Below are 22,857 nucleotides of genomic sequence, written 5' to 3'. Positions count from 1 at the left end.
ATCAAAATACATATTTTATTATGATTTAATTATAAATTATCTAAAGTATTTATATAGATGTGTAATACATTCTTATGAAGCAAAAAAAAAATTAGTCTATAAGAAAAAAGATGTTCCACAACAAGAACTCTTCATTTATCAATAGCAAGTGCTATGAATGTGCACACAAGATGTGTTGAATGATATATCTTACTAAAATTCTCCAATCATAAATTTGAATATGTCATAAATATCAACACTCACAAATCTTTTGAATGCATTACTCTGTTTTAATCTACAATTTATAATATGTAAGAAAATACAGTTTCAATGCCAAGTACTTATATTTTGCAACATGTATATGGAACATTCTAGAGTGAAATTTAAATAGTTTCCTAAAATTATTTCTGATATGTAATATATCTGTTTAAATTAATTCAAATTGATAATTAAAACAAATCTACCCCTGCAATAGCATATTTTCTAAAGCTGTGAAAATTCAAACCCCTTACAAAGTAATTAGGAAGTATTGTAGAATCCTGTGTTCCATTATCTTGGAATAACACCAAAGTCAATTGAGTCCCAAGCATGTGGTTCCTCAAAAATATACTGTTGGTAAGCTTCGTTCATCAGAAGGGACCATTTAACTTTGCTCTGGTCTGATCTAGCATTTCTTTGTAGAGGACACTTTATCTCTTAGAACATGATCTACTTGTTAGAAGATTAGTGAGGGAGTATATGAGGTCTCAAAAGTCATCGGATATCATTAGAGGCTTCCACAAGTCATAATTAGATTCATGTTTGAAGAAGAGAACCACAGGGTCACCAATAACACATTCTGGGAAGGCAGCCAGGGCACTACCATGGGAGTCATGATGCCTAGTTGTAAATTGAGTAGGCTGGAATTGCAATGTATACTGATCAGGAGAGAGACAGCTATGAACATGGCAAGGGACACAGAATGTCGAATAACAGGAGCAGATGTCTTGGAAAGACTGCAACATTAACCTTAAACATCATGACTACAGCACGCATGCTCTCAAGCAGACATGATTCTCTCCTAGAATCAGCTTCTAGTACATGACAAGAACTATTTAAGGGTAAAGAGAGGGGCCTAGTTCCCTGCAGTTGGCATGAAATCAGCAAGATATTGAGATGACCAAAAACATGATGAAACTCCTTTTTGTAAACAATTTATTTGAAGATTTTGGGGGCCAAGATTTCTTCATTCATTCATTGGGACAGAGAGGGTAAATTCATTACCTGGGACATTAGCACCCCATACCTAAATGTCTGGTTCTAGTCCCAGCTAATCTGAATTTCTCATTCTACTTCCTGCTGCTTTGCATAGGAGGCAATGGATGATGGCCCAATAACATCAGTCCTTGGCAACCACATGGGAGATTTGGTGGAATTTTTGGCTCCTAGCTTCAACCTGGCGCAGCTCTGACTGTTGCGAGCATTTAGGGAATAAATCTGTAGGTGGAAGATTTTTCTCTCTGTCTTTTCCTTTCACTTTGTTACTTCACCTTTCAAATACATAAATAATTATTTTGAAAAAGTAGTCATGCAGTAGATCAACAGCTCTATTTTCAAGTATTTATATTGCATTGCTCAATTGCCACTATTTGAAAAACAGGAAAGTTGGAGTTTGCCCAATATTACTTTCCCCTTGATTTTTGCATTTTTTAGACTGTTTTCCTTTTTTGGTATTTCCCAAGTTCACTTTATGTTGATGTTCTGTGTTTGACTCTGCAGCTACTGCTCAACCCTCTCCTAATCTTTCAGTGAATAATTTGATGTGGTAGTGTCATGTACTTCATTTTAAAAAGATGACCACACTGCAAAGCATCATTTAATGGGAAAGAGACTTATTCGGGGGAATAATTGTCATAAATATTTTGCATTGTCAATGTAAATGAAACTTTTAACTCAAAAGTTAGTATCCAAAATTCAAGGATGTTATCCAGGTACTCCAAATTGAGAGTTGGATATCATTAAGCTAAACATGTGCTTCCTAACTTGGAACTTTCAAAATACCACAAAGCAATAGCAAACTGTTCTTGAACATCTCTATCTCACACTAAACCATTTTTAAAAGAAAATTATTATTGATTTATTGATTTGAAAGGCAGAAAAAGAAACACAAGAAGAGACAAAGATTTCCCATCTACTGGTTCTCTGTCCAAATGCTCGCAGAAACTGGGGCTGGACAAGGCCAATGCCAGAAGCCTGGAACTCAATATCTCAATGAAAGACCCAACCACTCAAATCATCACCCACTGCCTCCAGGACAAAAAGTATAATGAAAATGAAATTGGGAGCAAGGCCAGCACTCAAACTTAGGCTCTGAAATAGTATCTGGGGATTCCAAACTTCATCTTAACTATTATACCAATACCCACTTATTTTTCTGAAATATAAAATAACACACACACACAGAGTCACAGATTGCATAGTGGTATTTGGATCAATGATGAATTGTATTTGTTATGGAAAACTCTAAGACTAAATGAAGCTGAAAAATATATTTCACCTAGTGATGTAGTCATTGTAACATTATAGCACAACACATTGCTCATATTTGTAGTGATGCTGGTGTGAACAAACCTATTGAACTGTCAATTACATAAAAATATACACATGCATTTCAGTAATGCAGTGCATAACACTTTATGATAATAAATGACCATGTTATTCCTTTATATACTTACTATGCTTTTATGATTGTTTTAGTGTGTACTTCCACTTATTGAAGCAAGTTTGCTATCATAATTTAGTGATTGACTAATGCCATCTATGTTTCTCTAAGTACAAATTATGATGTTCACACAACAATAAAATAGCATAACAACTCATTTATTATAGTTTTCCCCAGAGTTAAATGGCAAAAGTTGAAAAAATCCACATGAGCTCCTTTAAATTCACTACTGAATTCTCAATACACCAATGTTGTTTTATTCCTACTCATTCACCCCTTGTCCATTATCCCACTTTTGAATTTCAGGTAATATATCAAGACATCACATGCCATTTCTTCAGATTAACTTATATCCAGTATCCTCCTAAATGAATAATATGTATATCAATATAAAATGGCCAAATGTGTACAGACCTGTCTAAAAAGGAAAATATGAATTTTTTAAAGTTGGAAGAGCTCTATTCTTTATCTGTTTGCATTTTTGCTTACTTTGTAGAGCTCACAGTAGGATGCACCATGAAGTTCCTATTGACATTTAGGATAACACTCAATGAAGATAGTGTTTTTAACGTTATATAGCAAACTATATCCTATTTTGACTTAACACAGGATCTGTAATTCAAATATTGGAAAATAAACAACATTTACATCCAAGTTTACATAAAGTAAATATAGAAAACTCAAGACACACACTATTAAAAAGTCAGCATTACTGTGAAATATATTATCCCCCCTCTGGAGAACTATAATACCATTGTGTTTATTCCACTTATGACAAATTGTTCACATGAATTTTCATTAGATCATTCAAATTTGTTTTTACTCTCTGGAACATTAGTTTGAAATCAGAATAAAAAAATACAAAGATCCTTATATGCAAATATATAACAATTATGAAGAAACAAAATGAATGATGTGTCTTGAAAAAATGCTAATAAAACATAATGAAGGCAAATCTTTTCAGAAATACAATATTTAGACTCTCTTTCTTTATTGTATAAAAATTAAGAGATTCTCAGAAGGTGAGAGTGACCCCCATTTTCTTCATGAAAGAATAGACCTGTGCCTACTAGAGTATTATTATACTAAGTATAAAAATACAAATTTATGAAATATTGAGCATGTTGTCAGGCATTTAGTGTAGTTTAAGACACTGTTTGAAATAAGTGCATCTCACATTAGAGCGTCTAGGTTTGAGTACTGGCTCTGCTTCAGATGCCACCTTCCTGCCAAATGAACCCTGGGAAGCAGCAGGTGATGGATCAAATACTTCAAACCTTAACACCTATGTGGATTGGATTAAGTTCTTGGCTCCTGACATCAGCCAAAACAAGCCCTAAGTGTCATGGGCATTTGGAGTGTGAACCAGTGGATAGAATAATACTCTCTGACCATGTCCTTCTCTCTACCTTCCAAATAAAATTGTAAAATATCTAAATAATTTTAAGCATATTGAATTAATATTGTTTCTAGAATTTTAAAATATACATTAGGATATTTAATGAAAAAAATGTGGAATGTTTATGCATATACTTGTGACTGTTTTCATGGTCTAGTCTTCAGGCTTTCTAAATCTCTTTGCAGTTATTGGGACTGAAGTACTTCTAGGATGCAAAAGGCATATGTACCACAACAGAAGATTCCAAGAGAATCCAAGGAACATGGAGAAAACTAGGCTTAAATTCAGCATTTATCACACTGACCTAACAAGGCAATTAGCAACAAATCTCACATATTTTTTTTTTCTCCCCTTATTCCCAGGGAGGTTAAATACTACTTTTCAGTAATGACATATTCTATGATGGAATAAAGAATCGCTTGACTTTTTATATGACAACTCTGTCTTTTCTTTGTTAAGATTTGTTTATTTATTTGAAAATCAGAGTTACAGAATGAGAGGGAGAGACAGAGAGGAAATTTCCATCTACTTGTTCACTCACCAGAAGGCCACAACAGCTATGATTGGGCCAGGTTAAAGCCAGCAGCCTACATGGGTGGCAGGAGCCCAAGTACTTGGGCCATCTTCCAATACTTTCCCTGGCCATTAGCAGAGAGCTGGATTGGAAGTGGAGCAGTAGGGACTCAGGACTCGGGACTCCAACTAGCACCCATATGGGATGCTGGGATTGAAGCAGCAGCTTTATCTGCTGTACCACATTGCAGGCCCCAACAACTCTGTCTTTTACTAAAATACTTGGTTGGCAGAAGTCTCTGTATTTTTCTTTTTGCTTCATCTTTGTTTTACTTTTATCAAATGTTTTGGAACACAAAAGGCAAAAGGTAGAGAATAAAAGATATCTGAAGCAGTGTTCTGTACTACAGGGACTGAATAATGACATTTAATTACAAGGCACTACGTTAAATCTGATCCCTCAGCTCCACAGAGAAAAAGAGAAGAAAACAACATGAGGCAGTAGAATAGCAAAACCATAAAGGAAAAAATTATAATCTGAAAAATTTGAGAAATTTGACTACGGATGTTATTTTTGACAAGAGTTCTCTAATAACTTTATACATTGGAGAATGTATTTCCTCACTTAAGAGAAACATGCTGCAGGATACAAGATTAAAATATAATATCCCCAATTTACATTGAGATTTTGCAATAAAATGACTTTTGTTTTCATTTACAACTTGAAAAACGACACAAACATGTGAAAGAGAAAGAAAGCAGACAAATGTGGCAAATATTCTTTTTTTATTATTTTTGCAAACATTTGATTATCTGATTTTGTTTTAAGAGCAGAGGGAGGGGGCTAGTGCCATGGCTCACTTGGTTAATCCTCTGCCTACGGCGCCGGCATCCCATATGGGCGCTGGTTCTAGTCCCAGCTGCTCCTCTTCCAGTCCAGTTCTCTGCTGTGGCCCAGGAGTGCAGTGGAGGATGGCCTAAGTGTCTGGGCCCTACACACGTATGGTAGACCAGGAGGAAGCCACTGGCTCCTGGCTTCAGATCAGCATAGCCCCGGCCATAGCGGCCATTGGAGAGTGAACCACCAGAAGGATGATCTTTCTCTCTGTCTCCCTCTTTCACTGTCTAACTCTATCTGTCAAAAAAAAAAAAAAAAAAAAAAAAGAAGAAGAAGTAGAGAGAGAGAAAAAGAGAAAGAGAGAGAAAGCAAGTGAGCACTAAGTCACTGGTTCAGTCCCCAAAATAAGCAATATTCTGGCTGGGTCAGGCTGAAGCGAGGAGCACAGAACTCAGTTCAGATCTCATACATGGGGGTCAGTGACTCAACTATTTGGTCTTCTACCTGCTGCCTTCTAGGCTGCATATTAGTAAGAAGCTAGATTCAGAAACAGAGCCAGAACCTGAACCCAGGAATCCCTATATGGAATGTGGAGATCCCAACTGGAATAACAGCTATGTCAAACATGACTTTTTTCTGGCAGTTTAAAAAGAAATTTCAAGTCCTTTAAATTTGGAAAAATTATACAAAGTTTATTAGGCAAATCTCAACCATTTAATAGAATTAATAGTTATATATAAGAAAAATAAGACTTATTGCCATAAATTCACCCATACTATACATACATGAATAAGATTGAAGATATATTCCCTCAGAAGAAATACACATATTTGAGGGTATAATCTCACACTAATTGAGTCATTGAGCCAGAAAAATCACAGGTTAATTATTATAGACAGGAGTGGTAAGTGTAGGACGTGAAGACTAGCAAAAGTAACCAAATATTTATGGAAACTCAATATTTATAGAGTGAAAGACATTAATAGGAGTTTTAATTAAGAACTATAAGGGGCTATGCAGAAATAATTGACTGAGGAATGAATGAAATGATCCTATGCAATGATTTTAATTCATGCACATATGAAATACTCATTCTCATAAAGAATTTTGTGACAGGGTATCAATTTTGAAGGACGTACTTAGAAGAATAAAGAAATTTAAATGCAAGAATAAGAACTTATCAAGCTGTTCCACTGAAGTTTGTATCAAATTTCCACATCTTTTTCTCCCATATTATTTTCCAGTTTGTCTCTGCCCTCAACTATTTAAGTGTCATAAAATATTTCCCAGGGAGCCTCTGTGTTTTGACACATGGTAATTACTTCATTTCTCTTTGAATGTCTGTTTATGCTCTTTAAAAGTATAGTTAAAGGGATTATCTAGGGAAATTGAAGAGAATGTTCTTAGTGCTTTAGCACAATTCATAAACATGAAGTGCTAACAAACTGCAATCCTGATAGGTTATTATAGCATTTAATTTTATAAAAGTTGTGAAAAAGTGATAGCACCATTACAAAAATGGTTAGAAGTCAAACATATTTTCAGAAAATTCATTAACTAAAGGTTAAATATCAAGATTGGATTACTATGTCTATTCATTCTATACACTTCTGTAAGTAGTAGGAATTCGAGTCCCTAATAGTATATAAAAGAGTGCTTCTGTTTAACATTGCACAGCACTTTCCTTGGTTAAACACTTCCCCACACAAGTGATGAAGAACATAGGGAATCTCTATTACTTAGATGTCTTTCATTTGTCCTGTTCTAGAGGTTTATTCCTGCTAAGAAGATTAGCTTTGCATGATTTGGTTCACTTCCATAGTGGGAGTCATAAATCCATCAAAATATATAAAAGAGAATGTTGGCTGCCTAATTAAAGCTTGAATTTATGATAGAGACACTCAGGGAAATTCCTCATGGAGTAACAAAGTAAGAAATACTTATTTCTATTATTAGGTTGTGACTTTTAGTTTGAATGCATAAAATGAAGATACTTGAAACATATATGTAATTAATATAAACAAATTAAAAGCAAAATATTGTGGCCAGTGCTGTGGCACAGAAGGTTAAAGCCCTGGCCTGAAGCACCGGCATCCCATATGGGTGCTAGTTCTTGTCCTAGCTGCTCCTCTTCCAATCCAGCTCTCTGCTATCCCAGGCCATGGGATATATGGACCAAGTCCTTGGACCCCTGCACCCACGTGGGAGACCGGAAGAAACTCCTGGCTCCTGACTTCGGATTGACGCAGCTCTGGCCATTATGGTCATCTGGGGAGTGAACCAGCGGTTGGAAGACCTCTTTCTCTGTCTCTACCTCTCTCTGTAACTATGTCTTTCAAATAAATAAAATAAATAAAAAAAAACCACAAAATAATGACATTTAAACACAAAAAAATTTAAGAATTATTGAGTATAAAACAATTGGTACAGACCTCAAGATGGGTGAATACAGGGCATTACACTCAGCTTTGCCATATAGAAGAACCACAACAACAAAGGAAAGACTGGATTTCTAAGACACTGACTGAGGGAAAATTTCAGTGAAGAAGTGGTGGGGACTTTCTACAATACAGACTTGGAGAGTACAGAAAGGGGAACAAAACACATCGCAGCTCCTACCTTGTCCCCTCAACCAGAGAGACTTCAAGCTGCAAGGGAAAGATAAGCAGAAGACTCCAAAACTGACACCATTGCTAAAGACAGGCAACCATTACTACAGGAGAATTCCACAGCCACCAATGGCCTTGAAAGCTGAGAGCAGTCCAGCCACCAATGACCTTAAAAGCTGACAGGAGTCTGAGTGACTATTTTGTTTCAAGAAAGAAATCCATATTGCCTTTCTTCTGACCCTAACTACAATGGCACAATTACTGTTAAACTCCAGTATATGTTAGGGGACAATAATCAGCCTTTTGCAATTAGAAGCCACCAGAATTGGAACCAGAGCACTTCGCAGGGCGAAGGTCTGGCTCCTCAGTGACTTGTACCTGTGATATTCCTGGGCACAAGCCCTGGATTCAAGCTTGCATGCCCTATGCAATCAAGGAAGCTTCCCCTTGCTTCTAGAGGCTTAGTGCCACCAGAAGACAATATACAAGCTAGGAGGACTAGAGTGAAGAATTTTCCTTTTGTATCTCTTAGCACAGGGTGCTGAGTAGCAAGAGGACAAGCCCTGGCACCACCTTTGCATGCCATTTGGAAACTGGAGGCTGTCATGTCCATGTTCTGCAGCTCTGCACTGGAGAAACCTGAGCTGACAAGTGAGACCTGGAGGCCTGTATCTACATTCTTCTGCACCAGGCTTATGGCTACCAGCCCATAATCTTCAGCATAACCTGCATTCACCCTGTAAGGCCTGAGTAAGGGACACACTGCACTGCATCCAGAAGCCCTGGTGCTGTAACTGATGGTTTTATAAATCCCAGAGACACCTGCATTTCCTTGTAGTACCTCTGGGTAGCCCGATCTGAAGTTCTTTACTCCAAGTCGGCACTGTTCATGCACAATCCTCAGTATAATGTGTGATCACCGTGTGGGACCCGGGTAGGGTAACCTGTGAGTCCTCCAACCCTGGATCTAGGACTATGTGAACTATATTCCACAGTCACCCAAGTTTACATTGAGGCACCTGAGTAAGGACTCTACTGCATGGAGAAATTCTGGGTCAGTGATTGTTCTATAAGTCCCATGGACACATATGCTCACCCATGGGGTTGGGAAAAGTTTGATCCAAACTTGCACCAGCTGATACAGAGCTCCCATAACCTGTGGAAACCATTTAGGGTGGATAAGGTATCCTCTGAGGCCTGTAGCTCTGGGAATAAGACTGTTGGCACTTTATTGCACAGTCACTTGATTCCAATATGTGGGACTGGGGGAAAATCTTACCAGTACCATACAGCTCGAAAATCATGCACGCTGGAATACACTTCCTAAAGTAAACTTCACATGTAACAGGGAATCTGGGTAAGTTCTCTGCTGCATCCTGTAGCCCTAGGACTGTGGCTGTTGGCTCTATAAGTTTTGTAAGCAACTTAGTTGCCATGTGTGACCTGGAAAGGATTTATCTCCATTCCACTATGGGGCGGGGGGGGGGGGTCACGGCTGCTAGTGCCGAACCCTCAGCAAAGCCTACACTTTCCTATGGGACTTGGAAAAAGTACCCTTTCTTCTCTGAAGCTCCAAGATTTTGACTGTTAGTACCATATTCCTCAGAGTAACCTGAACCTAACTTGAGGAACTTGGGGAACTCCTGCTGAGGCACAGTCCCCGTCATATCTAGTACTTACCCATGGTGACAGGATGCTCTTCAAATCTTCCAGTTCTTATAAAGGAATGTTGGGTTCTATAAGCCCTAGCATCACTTACACCCATCCAGTAGGACCTAGGAAAGGTCTCATACACATTACAAAGTTGTAGTATCATAGCTAATGGTATCACAGACACAGCAAACTAAGGTCTGCCTGGTGGGACAAAGGATCCGTCCCCTCCCCCCAACCTACTGTGTCCTCCAGCAACAGTAATATGGTTACTGCCATCCAAATGACTAGGGTAATTAACTTTAACAATGCTGAGGCCTGAAGACACACCTTTAAAAGCCTTTGCCCACTTCAAAATAATACACAACCTCAATGAACTGTTACAAAATAGATAACTGAGACACTCACAGACATTGCTGACATTGATTATAAATGAAGAAATCTTTCAGAGATTACAATTCTGGGCTCATCTAGAAACAAACTCAAAGCAACTACTCAACTGACTGATACACAATACTCCTTTTAAACACAAAAGTCATTTCTAGTGAAAATTACACCACATGTATGAACACATACACAGGTACACAGAAATATGAAAATCAAGGAAGTATGGCACCTATAAAAGAACACAAAAGTTCTACAGAATAGAGCATGACTTGAAGGAAATCTATTAAATGTCTGAACAAAATTAAAAATAATTATCCTAAAGTAACTAAATAGTATAAAGAAACTACATATAGACAATTCAAAGACATGAAGAAAAGAGTATATGGCATGAATAAGAAATTAAACAAATAAAAATAATAAAAAAGAATCAATCAGAAATATGGATCTGAAAATTTTGATTAGAGAAATAAAAAGTACAAGTGAAAGCTTCAGTAATAGAATAGACCAAACAGAAGAAATAATTTCTAAACTCGAAAGCAAAATTTTTAAAATAACTTAGATGAAAATAAAGATGAGAGAATGAAAAGTAATAAACAAATTCTAAGAGATACAAATAAGTGAACAAATATTCACATCCTAGGGATAACTGCAGTAGAAGGAAAAAGAAAGGCATTGAGAACCTAGTTAATTAAACAATAGTTGAAAATTTGAAAATTTTGCAAGTCGTGAGAGATATATAGACACACAGATACAAGAAGATCAAAGGAACCCCAATTAGACACAAATATATATATATATATAACAATTGTATATACATATATGAAACAAAAGTCCACTGAAACATATTAGAAAATATTTTACGTCTAAAGAGAGAGACAAACTCTAATACAAGTGATGAAAAGACAAGAACAGGGAGGAACCATAAAGGGCCAAAGGAGTAACAGCAGAAGGTAACAAAAAGAACAATAGAGAATTTACATGGAGTTTGAACAGTTTCAACTATATGCAAAAAGGATCATTCAAGAACTTAAAAACAATGTCAAAAATTTTTCATGAAACAAATACAAATGAAAATAAGACATAAAATTCGTGGAATAAAACAAAAGCAGTGCAAAGAGGGAAATTTATAGCAGTAAGTGTATACATTAATAAAATTAGAAAGATTTAAGATCGACAGTTCAAGGGATGCATCTCAAAGACATAAGCAAGAAAAAAAACAAAACCAAAATTAGCAGGTGGCAAAAAAATAATAAGGATCAAATCATAAATAAATAAATTTGAAACTTAAAAAAACAAATGATAAATAAAATTAATTTATATTTCAGAACAATTAGAAAGAGCTTTAGCCAGATTAGCAAAGAAAAAAAGAGGAAAATACTCAAGAAAATAAAATTAGAGATGAAAAAGGAGAAATTATAAATTACGTAACAGAAATACAAAGAATAATAGACAATTACCATGAAAAATTATATGCTAACAAATTGGATAATCTTAACAAAATTAGTAAGTTCCAAGATGCATATGATAACATTCAACACCCCTTCATAATAATAGTCTCTGGACAAATTAGACATACAAAGAACATACCTCAAAATTATTAAGGCTATATATGACAAACCCATAACTAATATGTTTAATGGAGAAAAGCTGAATGCATTTCCTCTCAGATATAGAACAAGACAATAATGTCTCCTTTCACATTTTTATTCAATATTGCATTGGAAGTATTAGCAAGAGCAATTGGGGAAGAGAAGGAAATAAAGGCATCAGAATCAGAAACGAGTCAGAATATACATATTTGCAAACAGCTTGATGTTGTACATGGAATAACCCAAGCACCCATCAAAAAGCTGTTAGAACAGATAAGCAAATTCAAAAAAGTCACAGGATAGATGATAAAAATATGAAAATAGTAGCATTTTTTGTACACAAATATGGATCGGACTGAAAGGGAAACCATGAAACCAATCCCAGTAAATAGCTATAAAATAGTTAAATATTGAGGAATAAGTTACAGGAATGTAAGATCTCTACAATGAAAATTATAAATCATAGGTGAAATAAAATGCCAGGAACACACAGCAAATAAAACATTCCTTGTTCGTGGATTGGAAAAATATTGTTAAAATGTCCATGTCACTTAAATTTATCTACAGATACAGATACAGTCCAAATTACCCTATCAAAATACCAATGTTATTTTTAAAATTTTTAAAAAAAATTATTTGACAAGTGGAGTTACAGACAGTGAGAGAGAGAGACAGAGAGAAAGGTCTTCCTTCCGTTGGTTCACCCCCCAAATGGCCACAACGGCCTGAACTGCACCGATCTGAAGCCAGGAGCCAAGTGCTTCCTTCTGGTCTCCCAGGCGGGTGCAGGGGCCCAAGGTCTTGGGCCATCCTCCACTGCCTTCCTGGGCCACAGCAGAGAGCTAGACTGGAAGAGGAGCAGCTGGGACTAGAATCAGTGCCCATATGGGATGCCGGCACTGCAGGTGGAGGATTAACCAAGTGAGCCATGGCGCCGGCCCTCTATTTTTATAAAATTAAAAAAAGAATCATACATTCATACGGAACCCTCAAAGACCCAGGATACCCCAAACTGTCCTTAGCAGAAAAACTAAGCTGCAGACATTACGGTATCTGATTTGAAAGCATACTACAAAGCTATAGCAAGTAAACAATACAGGACTGGCATAAAAACTAATACATAAATCAATGGAGCAGAATTGAAAACCCAGAAATTAATCCCCATATATACAGCAAACACATTTTTGATGAAGGTGCCAAGAACATACATCGGAGAAAGGATAATCTTTACAATAAATGATGCAGACAAAACAATATTCACAGTCAAAAGAATAAAATTCTATTGCTACCTCTAATTATAGGCAAAACCATGCCAAGATGGATCAAAGACTTTAATATAAGTCCTGAAACTATGAAACTGCCAGAGGAAATATAAGAGAAACATTTTAAGGCATTGATGTATGCAATGATTTTTTTGGATTAGACACCAAATGTGGAGGTAATGAAAATAAAATTATCAAAATGGTTTATATTGAACTCAGAAGCATCTGCACAGAAAAGGAAACAATGAAGAGACAACAACAGGAATGGGAGGAAATACTTTTATCTACTGTTACGTGTCAAATATTAATACGCAGTCTATATCAGGAACTCAAAAACTCAACAAGAAATCAACCAATATAGTTCTATGAAATGGGCAAATGACCTGATTAGATATTTCTCAACAGAAAAAATACAAACCATTAGCAAAAACTCTGATGCACTGTTTATAGTAATGTAAATTAGCAGAGCCACTGTGCCAAACAGTATGCAGAGCTCTTAAAGAACTAGAAACAGAACTTTCATGTGATCCAGCAATTCCACTACAGCGTATATGTCCAAAAGGCATGAAAACAGTAACCACGTGCTCTACCATGTTTCATGCAGGACAGTTCAAAATAGCCAACACATGGAATCAGCCAAAGTGTCTCTCATTAGATGAATGGATAATGAACGTGTAGTATATTATTCAACCTTCAAAAGAATGACATACTGTCATTTGCAGCGAACTTGGTAGAACTAGAGAACATAATGATAAATGAAATAATCCAGACACAAAATGAGCAATGCTATAAATCTTCTCTCATCTGTGAAAGCTACCCAAGCCAAACCAAAACAGAACAAAGGAAAACAAAAACAAAAACAGAACAAAAGCATCCTCTTCCAGTCCAGCTCTCTGTTGAGCCCAGGAATGCAGTGGAGGATGGCCCAAGTGCTTGGGCCTTCCACCCGCATGGGAGACCAGGAGGAAACACCTGACTCCTGGCTTTGGATCAGTGCAGTGCACCGGCCATAGCGGCCATTTTGGGGGGTGAACCAATGGAAAAGGAAGACCTTTCTCTCTGTCTCTCTCTCTCACTGTCTAATTCTGGCTGTCAAGAAAAAAAGAAAATTGAAGTGATGAATTAATACAGAAAAATTGTTACCCTGGATCTAGAGCAAATTAATTGGTTATGCTTCCTTCGAATGATGAAATGAATGGGAGTATAGTCATAGTTGTTGGAAAAGTCATTTTGTTTTCAAAATTAATTTGATGAATAAGGTTTTTTTTTTAAAAGATTTTTATTTATTTGTTTGAGAGAGTTACAGACAGTGAGAGAGAGAGACAAAGAGAAGGATCTTCCTTCTGTTGGTTCACTTCCCAAATGGCTGCAACAGCTGGAGCTAAACTGATCCAAAGCCAGAAGCCAAGAGCTTCTGGGCTTACCACACAAGTGAAGGGGCCCAAGGACTTGGGCCATCTTCTACTGCTTTCCCAGGCCAGAGCAGAGAGCTAGATTAGAAGAGCAATAGCCAGGAGTAGAACTGGCACCCATACAGGATGCCAGCACCACAAGCAGAGGATTGACCTACTGCACCATGGTGCCAGCCCCGATGAATAAGTTATTTAAAAAATTATGTGATGGTTATTTAAATCTCATAATCCAGAAATCACAGACTCATTGCAAGCTATGTGGTAAAAGAGTTTAAAAATGAAGGCCTTAGTGTGGGTGTTATGTTTTTTTTTTCAAAGATTTATTTATTTATTTGAAAGTCCAAGTTACACAGAGAGAGGAGAGGCAGGGAGAGAGAGGTCTTCTGTCTGATGGTTTACTCCCCAAATGGCTGCAGCAGCTGGAGCTATACCAATCCGAAGCCAGGAGCCAGGAGCTTCTTCCTGGTCTCCCATGTGGGTGCAGGGGCCCAAGGATTTGGGCCATCTTCTACAGCTTTCCCAGGCCATAGCAGAGAGCTGGGTTAGAAGAGTAGCAGCCAGGACTAGAACCAGCACCCATATGGGATGCCGGTACCACAAGCAGTGGATTATCTTACTGCACCATGCTGCCAGCCCAATGAATAAGTTATTTAAAAAATTAAGTGATGGTTATTTAAATCTTATAACCCAGAAATCACAAACTCATTGCAAGCTACATGGTGAAAAGAATTTAAAAATGGAAGAAAAAATGGTGTTATGTTGTAGTGAGTTAAGCTTCCACTTGGGATATCTTCATCCTATGATGGAGTACATGGAATCTTATCTTGTCACCACTCCAGTCTAGCTTCTTGTTGATGCTGAAGAATGAGAAGCAACATACGATGGTCCACTTCCTTAGATTCTATTCTGTCCAGCAATATGAGAGAACCTGGTTCCTGAGTCCGCATGGCCCAGTTTCATTTGGGAAGAAAACCAACAGATGGAAGATTGTCTATCTTTTTCTTTGTTCATTTTCCCTCTTTTGTTCACTTTTTCAAGTAAATGAATCAGAGAAAAAAATTTTTTTGAATGAAGAGACTTAAAAGTGATCAAATGCTTGCTGTTTTCTTTAAGTGAACAAAATGGAGTGGACAGAAAGCAGATGTGATTTGTTAATGTAAATCCATTTAGCCAGCTCTGTGAGTGGCGATTTCTATGAGGACTTTTTTCTTTAAGATGGCATGATAGGAGCCAGGTCATGACATCTCATTCCTAGTCATCTTACAAATTAGATCCCTTTGCTCCTCACACAACATCAGAGGTGATTGTAGCCATTGTCTGAGTTCTTTGCAGGATTAGGATTGAGGAACAGAGATTTACCATTGACTCAATATGATACGTGCTCATCTCTCTTCTTGCCTTTGCTTGAGACCAAATGTAAGAATTTCCCCCTTTGAATCAATTTGTATTCTCACCAGAGGAAGGCACCTTGGTATTACCTTTCTCTGTACTAGAGGAAGAATCTCTGGACCCTGTTACCAGTTGTTGGCACCCAGTTTAAGAACTGGTATCCCAGCAGACTCATAGAATGGCAGATGTCCTAAACAACACTCTGGCCTCAGAATCAGCCCTTAAGGCATTCGGATCTGGCTGAAGAGCCCATGAGAGTATTGTAGGCGTGGAAACCCAAGATACCATGGAAAAGAAAAAAAAAGAAGACCTAAATGAAAGATCTCTGTTAGTGAGATCCCAGTGGAAAGAATGGGGCCATCAAAGAAGGAGGTACCTTTCTCTGAAGGGAGGAGAGAACTTCCACTTTGACTATGACCCTATCGGAATAAGATCAAAGTCAGCGAACTCTAAAGGCTTCCATAGCCCTGGCAACTCATGACTAGAGCCTAGGGAGATTACTGACGCCATGAACAAGAGTGTCAAATTATTAAGTCAGCAACAGAAGTCACTGTGTACTTACATCCCATGTGAGATCTGTCCTTAATGTGTTGTCTAATGTGCAGTGATGCTATAACTAGTACTGAAACAGTATTTTTACACTTTGTGTTTCTGCGTGGGTACAAACTGATGAGATCTTTACTAATTATATACTGAATCGATCTTCTGTATATAAAGATACTTGGAAATGAAAAAAAAAACCTGGTGTTAAATTGGAAATGGCATAGAAAATTAATTAATTTTTTTTAAAAAATATTATGTAGGATCTCTGTCTTTAATGTGCTGTACACTTATTTAATGCTATAACTAGTACTCCAACTGTATTTTTTTTTCACTTTGTGTTGTTATATGGGGGCAAACTGTTGAAATTGTTACCTAATATATACTAAACTGATCTTGTGTATATAAAGAGAATTGAAAATGAATCATGATGTGATTGGAAGGGGAGAGGGAGCGGGAAAGGGGAGGGTTGTGGGTGGGAGGGAAGTTTTGGGAGGGGGAAGCCATTGTAACCCATAAACTGGACTTTGGAAATTTATATTCATTAAATAAAATTTTAATAAAAAAAAAGCAAAAAGTCTCCTTCTAAACACTGAATGGTGACTACTAGAGGTTGGGAGGCTTAGCAGTAGGTAGAGGGAGTTTGGATAACAGGCTCCAAATCACAGATTGAAGGAGTAGGTCTCAGTGTTATATAGCATAGTAGATAGACTGTAGCTCATAATAGCCTAGTAGATATTATATGAACAAATAGAAAAAAGTTCCATGCCTTCAACCATGAAGTAATGTCAGCAAGGAGGAAATGTTGATTACTCTGTTTTGATTAGTGCATATTTTATACATATATTAAAATGTCACAATGTAGCCCATCGATATGTACATGTATTAAAGATTTATTTTATATATTTAAAAGGCAGAATGACAGAGAGGGACGAAAGGAGGTAGGGAGGGGAGAGAGAGAGAGTGATAGTTTTTGCATCAACTGGTTCACTCCCCAGATAGCGTCAATGTCTATTGAGTGGTCACAATGAAGCCAGGACCCTGAAATTACATCTAGGTCTGCCACATGGGTGGCAGGGAAGCAAGCAAGCACTTTGGTCATTTTTCCACTGCTTTAGCAGTTCCTAAAATTTAAAAATATATTTGTGCAAGAATGATCAGAAATAACAAATGAGAGAATGTCACTACTGATAGAAAATGAATTTGACTCATGTGGAGAATCCTGATTAACTAGGCTTTATTTTAAAAAAAATGTTTCAAATAAACTTGAGGCAGAATATCTACATAGATAATTTTACCTGTTATCATACTGTTATCTCTATCAAAAATGTCCTTGGTTGAATCTCCTGAAGTAAATTCCTATCTACTTGTGATCCTGTGAAACCAAATAAGACATGCATTTCCAAAATACATCAATGGAATGGGCAAATAATTTGTGTGTATGTGTGTGTGTGTGTGTGTACTCACATAGGAGGCCCAGGGGAAGCTCCTGGCTCCTGACTTCAGATTGACACAACTCCAGCTGTTGCAGCCAGCTGGAGAGTGAACCAGCAGTTGGACAACCTCTCTCTGCCTCTCCTTCTCCCACTGTGTAACTCTGACTTTCAAATAAAATAAATACATCTTTAAAAAAAAAAGAAATAAATTGAAAGGAGGGAGTAATGTGTACTGAATGGATCCAAAATGGAATGAGGCAAATTGCATTAGATCTAAATATCAGGCATAATCCATTTCAGCTTGATGCCCAGCCTACCAGAACCACAGGGGTGAACGTACTGTCTTGGAAGCTTTACTGGGTAGGGGATGGAAATGCTACCCTCACAGCTTTAAGTGAGACCAAATCTGAGACAGCACTAAGAATAGTTTTTACAGCCCTCTGAAGATGGCACTCTGAGTGTGTAGCTTTTGCCAGAAGCCCCATCTTCTTTGTCTAGGAAGAGGCACCCTAGTCCCCAGGTTCCTGCTGTGTGAAACTCTCCTTGCACTGAAGCCTAGCAGAGCACATCTGGAGCAGCCTAGTGTGAGGAGTGCAGTCTAAAAGTGCGCATCACCATGACAGCTGCTGTGAGGTCCATCTTTTGAAACTGTTCTGTCCCTAGGGCTCTGGTAGTCTAGGCCTGCTATGGGAGTAGAAGTCCAAATTTCTGAATCGACCTCAGTGTCATTCTTCCATTGACTTATGAAATAACTTTTGTCCTCTATCAAAATGGCTGTCCAATCCTCTTATCAAACTGCTGTTTAGTGGCTCCCTAATGTGACAATTCTTCATGTACTTTTAAAAGACTTATTTATTTATTCATTTGAAAGGCATGAGGCATTTGAAAGGATGAGGTGACAGAGACAGAAAGAGAGAGAGAGAGAGAGAGAGAGAGAGAGCTCTTCATTCCACTGGTTCACACCTCAAATGGCCACAAAGGCCAGAGCTGGGCCTGTCCAAAGCCAGGAGCCAGGAACTTCTTCCAGGTCTCCCATGTGGGTGTAGGGACTCAAGCACTTAGGGCCCCCTGCTGCTTTCCCAGGTGCATTAGCAGGCAGCTGGATCGGAGGTGGAGCAGCCAGGGCTCAAACCAGCACGCATTTGGGATGCGTTGTTGTTGGCAGTGGCTTTTCCCGCTATGCCACAATGCTGGCCCTGGCCCCATTCTTCATATTTTTTTTATAAAATGCAAAGACAGTTTTGAATAACAATTCCATCTTTGTATCTTATATCTTTTCTTTCTTTTTTTTTTCATTTTGCAATAATCTCTCATGAGAAACGGAGGCTATTTTTCAACTCTCTGCTTAGCATTTTCTTGGCAAAATGTTCAATTCCACTGCTCACAAATTCTACCTACCTCAGAACACTAGAACAGAAACACAATTAAGCCAGGTTTTTGGGTTTTTTGACAGTTTATATCAAGGATGTTTTCCCTCCATCTGTTCCTCATTTCTATTTGAAATCTCATCATTGGAGCCTAGTACCAACTATATTTCTGTCGGTATTCTGTTCAGGATTACTTAAGTATTTGCTAATAGGACTGAGAATTTTTCTCCAGTTTCTCATTTACTTCTGAGGTCTCCCAGGAATTTCCCCTAAAGATCTGTTCATAGTAATGTAGGTTTTTTCTAGTACACACCTCAAAACTCTAGACTCTACCATGGCCCAGATCCAAAGCTGTTTCCATTTTTAATATTTGTAATAGCAGCAGCTCCACTATTCTGAACCTATTTTTTATCTTAGTATACTTAGGTTGGTACAAAGAAAAATCAGAAACTGGGTAAGTTATGGACAATAGAAATTTTTTTCCTGAATTCTGAATATGAAGAGCAGAAACACAATTGTTCAAGATGCTTGCAGATTTGGTGTTGCTGATTCCTAGTTTCTGGTGAAAACATAGCCATTTCCTCACTGTGTCTTAACAATGTAAAGGGACACAGGAGTTCCCCGCAGTCTCTCTAGTTTTTTTTTTTTTTTAACCATCTGATACTTTATTTTTTCGTGTTAATGTGGCATTAATACAAAGAGAACAGATTTAATATAATTCACAGTTACAATTCTAAGAATATAATCAGAACATTTTCTCCCTCCCTCTCCCTTTATTGCAATCTCTTCTGTAAGGGCAGTATTCCATTCATAAGAGCCATGCCCTCATGATTTAATCTCCTCTACAAGTCCCCATCACCAAATATAACCACACTGAGAATGAATTGCAACATACAAGTGGGCAGGGCATAAAAGTTCCATTTATAGGTGACCATTGTGGCACAGTGGGTTAAGCCAGCTCTTGGAAATCCCACATGCTGTACTGGAATGTCTGACCCTGAGTCCGTTTTTTAAAACCATTTTTTTTAATTGAAAGTCAGAGTTACAGACAGGGAGGAAGACACACACACACACACACAGAGAGAGAGAGAGAGAGAATTACATCAACTGGTACACTTCCCAGATGGCCAGGGCTGGACCAGGCCGAAGTTAGGAACCAGAAGCTTCTTCTGGGTCTCCCATATGGATGGAAAGGGACCAATAATGTGGGGCATCATCTGTGGGTTTTCCAGGCCATTGGAAGGGAGTTGTTTCAGAAGAGGAGCAGCTGGGACATGAAATGGTGTCCATATGGAATGTTGTGTTGCAGACTGTAGATTTACCTGCTACACCATGCCAGCCCACTGAAATTCAGCCCTAATTCTGCTTCTAATGCAACTTTATGTTAATGTATTTGCAAAGAAGCAAATGATGTTCCAATCACTCAAGTTCCTGCCATCCTTGTTGGAGAGCTGGATGGAATTCCTGGCTTCTGACGTAAACCTGGCCCAGTGTGGACTGTTGTGGGAGTTTTACAAGTGAACTCGAGGATGAAATCTCTCTCTCTCTTTCTCTCTCCTATTCCTCTCTTTCTCTTTGTGATCTTGCCTTTCAAATCAATAAGTAAATATATTTTTTAGAAAATATAAAATATGAATATATAAAGTATGTATTCAGTCTATAGCAAGCAACAAAATGTATTTTAAAAATATTTACTTATTTTTTAATTTTATTAAAATATATAGATGTATATATGTCTTCACATTTATATATATACACACACATACATACACATATTTTACGCACACACACACATACATACACATATTTTACACACATACACGCACACATACATACAAGCAAACACAAACAGATGTTCTATCTGCTGGTTCACACAGACAGGTCTGGGACAGACTGAAGTCAAGAGACTGAATCCCCATTTAGATTTCCCATTACTTCACAATTCTGGGCCCTGGATGGCTGTGACTCAAGTACTTGAGCCACCACCTGTTGCCTCCCAGGATGCATGTTATCAGGATGCTGGATATGAAGTGCAAGAGCTAGGATACCAACACAGGCACTCCAACATAAAATACAGACATGCAAGTGTCAAGTTAACTTCTGTGCCAAATGCATGCCCCTACCATCTTTTTTAGAATATGTATATAATGGATGAAAGCATATGCAAGTAAAGTCATAGAAAAATAATTTTTAGTTTATACTCACATATTTTTGAGAGTTTCTGATGTGATAATCATTTCTCTGCAATGTTGTTAGACTATACAATATTCCTAATGGTCATGATTAATATTATAGAGTTGAAAAACATACAAATATTATGTGCATTTTAGCATTCCATATTTTATTATTCTGCTTGTGCTGAAGAAGCCAGAATTTAGTATTTTTTAGTTTATACATTTGAAAGTTTTTTAAATTAATTTTGTAGAAATTGTCATATGCAATGATTTTAAAATACAAGTTTCAATTTATCTGGCAGAAGAATATAGTCAAATGATGAAAGGGACACAAAATTCAGAAAAAAAGAAACAAATATTTTTTCTATGTGAATTAGAACAAATATTAAAAAATTAATTCATACAAAAACACATATTTTGCTTGCTTCTTTTTTTGATACCGTGTAAAATAAATTAGGCTGCTTATTTTCATTTTTCATCAGTTAAAACAGAAATGAATTGACTAATCAAAAAAGTTGCCATTGAATGAATGTAAGTAACATGAGATTCAAGTGAATGTGTTCTAAATCCTACATTCCTACTCAATTATATTATTTATATGTTCATTCCTGTTTGTAATGTGATAGTTTATATTGTTTTCTATTAATTAAAAACATAGCACTGTATTATAAAATATTTTTAACACTTTATTGTGAAATAAACTTTACACTTGATCTTAGCCAAAAGGCCGAGAAGCGATGTGTGCAATAAACTTTAAAGAAAAGACATTTTTTATTCTGGTTCTGCACTGCATATCATGAAAGACCATGGAATCCAATATCTTCCTTGAGTACTGAGTAGTTTAGAGAGATGAGTATGTTCAAAATGTGTTCAAAACATAGGTACGTTTCTCAATTTAATACATAATTTTAATGAATGGAAATAGTATATTTTAAAATAGGCCAATTAAACCTGTTATCAGGGTCTGTTGCTGTAGCATAGTAGGCTAAGCCTCTGCCTGCAGAACCAGCAATCCATATGGGTGCCAGTTCCTATCCTGGCTGCTTCTCTTCTGATCCAGCTCTCTGCTATGGCCTGGGAAAGCAAAGGAAGATGGCCCAAGTACTGAGACCTAGAAGAAGCTCCTGGCTCCTGGCTTCAGTTAGGCTCAGCTCCAACCATTTTGGTCATTTATTAAAAATACATAGCTTTATATATGACTATACACACACACACACACACACAGATACCCCTTTACACACACACGCGCACACACAGATAGAAGATCTTCCTCTCTCTTTCTCCCTGTCTGTAGTTCTCAAATAAACAAAATATTTTCTGAAAAAGACTATAATCAGCAAAAGCAATGTTTCTATTACTGTGAATTGACTGGCACCCCTTCTTTTATAGTAGAACACTATAATTCCATTATGGATATTTATGATTCCTTAGAATGTCTATTTCTAAAACATAACTTTAAAGGTATCTTTTCATAATCTCAATGAAAGACACGACTTTAAATATTTTGCAATTCATAAGAATAATTTATTTGTCAAATACAGAGTTTAAATATTCTCTGTTTGGTCATACTAGCAGTTCCCTAGATAAGTAACATTTCAGGTAACTGATTCGC

General features: G+C 37.1%; 1 pseudogene; it reads right to left on the bottom strand.

The window, feature by feature from the left end:
• Nucleotides 1-21,894: 21,894 nt before the first annotated feature.
• On the bottom strand, nucleotides 21,895-21,984 carry LOC133752546 (U2 spliceosomal RNA; annotated as a pseudogene).
• Between the last annotated feature and the right edge of the window lie 873 nt (nucleotides 21,985-22,857).

Source organism: Lepus europaeus, chromosome 2 (assembly GCF_033115175.1).
Source record: "Lepus europaeus isolate LE1 chromosome 2, mLepTim1.pri, whole genome shotgun sequence".
In the NCBI taxonomy this organism is placed as follows: domain Eukaryota; kingdom Metazoa; phylum Chordata; class Mammalia; order Lagomorpha; family Leporidae; genus Lepus; species Lepus europaeus.
The sequence above is the reverse complement of the archived record's forward strand: the minus strand, read 5'-3'. Positions and strand labels throughout refer to the sequence as shown.